Raw genomic sequence first — 2,589 nt, forward strand, 5'->3', positions numbered from 1 at the left:
TTTGTATTTTTACTATTTTTAATTAAATTAATTGCACATTCTAAACAATCACCTTCTATTACTTTTATTTTTGTTATATTTTTATTATTAATTATTTTATTAATAGGTAATTGTAATTTTAAAAATGATGAATCTGAATAATATTTTACATTTTTAGCACTTTGAATAATTTCATTTTTATCTATTTTTATAATTTTATTTTTACTATTATTTTCATTATTAATTAAATTATTTTCATTTTGATTTTCATTATTATTTTCATTATTAATTAAATTATAATAAGATTGTTTAAATATTAAATTAGTTTGAGATTGAATAAATCTTCTCATTAATTTTAAATTATAATTATAATCTTGATGAAATTCAAAATATTTTGAAAATTGTGAGGATGAAAAATTATACTTTTCANGGAAATTCAATTAATTCTTCACTATATTCTTCTATATTTATATAATATTCATCTGGTATATCAATTGAATCATTTAATTTTAATGATGCTATTGATGTTGATGATGATGATATTTTTTGATCATTGGAAATCATGATTCTGTTGATGATGAGGATGAGGTAGCACCACTTCTGTTATTTTTTTTTAGAGTTGTGACTTACAAGTTGTTCGTAAACTGTTTTTCAATCCCTTAAGCCTCCAACTTTTTCGCTGGAGCCAGTACTTGTTTTGCTATTGCATAGCAAGCATAAAATTAGTACTTGACGATCATACTATTCATGAATTGTAATGTTTTTAATGGTTGTATTTCACTAGTAAATAATCAATTTGTCTTTTTGAAAAATATATAATTAATTACAACAGCTTAAAAACCAATTTCACATGGCAATCTCTCTGAAATATATTGTATAGATACCAAAAAACGTAATTTATCAATTATTTTGTTATTTAAAAACTTGTATTTTTAAATATTTATCCATTGAACTTGGTTCGTTCTCGGAAAGAAATTTGATGAAAAAGTATGGAAAGTAGTATCATTTTACAGATAATCTGAGTCAGTTTGAAAATTATACTATGTAGATAGTTTGCAAATGATTTCGAAATACTAACTGTAATGTGATATGATGGCAAAACTTAATTTTGGAATTAAGATTCTCCCCTATTGATTTATTGAATTAACAGTATGAAATTGATACCAGATGTATATAAATGTGATTTAATGTATCTGGTATAGTTATATTTTTGTCAATAGCATTCTTCTCTTTATACAATTAATTGTTTTTCAATGTTGGTCAAGCGCCATTAGATCATTTGTTTGCCTTACAAAACCGTAATTAATGTGTAAGGGACCATGGTCTAGTGGTATGATTCTCGCTTTGGGTGCGAGAGGCCGTGGGTTCGATTCCCACTGGTCCCCTATTAGTTTTAATTTTAACTTTTGGAACATACTTCTTAATGCCAAGAATCATAATCTATTAAAGTTTGCTTTACTTGTTTGTTGGGAGCTCTGAATCAAAATGCGCAGCAAACAACTACATTTTTCATCATTGAGTCCACCACTAATGTTCTCAGATTAGAACGGAGTATAATTACAGTAATTTTATAACTTAATGTCGGTTCTGCTGTTTGCCCATTGTTGCGCAAACGTAACATTACTCTAAATGTTCAAATGAACTTGAAAGCCTTTTTAGAGATTATATCTTGTTCATTGAAATCGTATTTTTACATATTTAGATTAGATCCCCAATCTCAAGTAACTCAACATTCAATAAAATGGCAATTTGAAAATTCAAAAAAGTGCACAACTCTATAAAAGTAGCTCAGGTTGGCTGATTGAAAGAGAACTCCATTCATTGTACAATCATTCTATAACAGCAATAAAAAATGTCTCAACAAGAGTGTTGTTATCTTCCCTCAAGTATGGGAGAGCTAATGAACTTATTGATAGAATTCATGTATGTACTAACCGACATTATGTTATAAAATTACTGTAATTATGAATCATCAACATCTAACATTTTATTCAAATATAGGAATAAGGATGAACAATTATTTTGTCAATGTATCAATACAATGTCTCATGACAAGAGAATTGAACTATTGAGTGCAATACTTGAATGTTGTACTAATAAATCAATACAAGATCATAATACCAATGATAATAAGAATACCATTAATGAAATAATATCTAATGATAATAATAGTTGTAGTTGTACAAGTAATAGCTTAATTGCCTGTACTAATAATAATAGTAGTACTACTACAAATAGTATTAAGGGTATTAAAAAACAATGTAAAACAACATTGAAAAACAAGAAGAAAATAGCTCTTACATGGAAAACAGTTCGCTCACAAACTTTTTAATATTATTCTAAAAAACTAGATTTCTAAACAATTCAGCAAATAGTCAATGACAATATAATATACAATTGAGAATATATAACTCATTGTAAACTTTAATCCAATTAGAAATAAGAGATCAATATCCTTCCGTAAAGATTCTCAACTTGTCTCGGAGAAAATCTTTTGAAAGATCACACAGGATCATATTGATCCAATATCATTCACTTAATAAATGTTCATTGCGATCATTTGGTGGATGATCCTTTTATTATTAATTCAATATTGAACCCAATATTATT

General features: G+C 26.3%; 1 non-coding gene across 1 annotated transcript; it reads left to right on the top strand.

Moving 5' to 3' along the window:
* The first annotated feature begins 1,292 nt into the window (after nt 1–1,292).
* NAEGRDRAFT_t848 lies at nt 1,293–1,364 on the top strand. The gene has a single exon. It is a non-coding gene; the product is annotated as a tRNA-Pro (tRNA).
* Nucleotides 1,365–2,589: the final 1,225 nt, after the last annotated feature.

Source organism: Naegleria gruberi (genome assembly GCF_000004985.1).
Source record: "Naegleria gruberi genomic scaffold NAEGRscaffold_106, whole genome shotgun sequence".
In the NCBI taxonomy this organism is placed as follows: Eukaryota; Heterolobosea; class Eutetramitea; order Acrasida; family Naegleriidae; genus Naegleria; species Naegleria gruberi.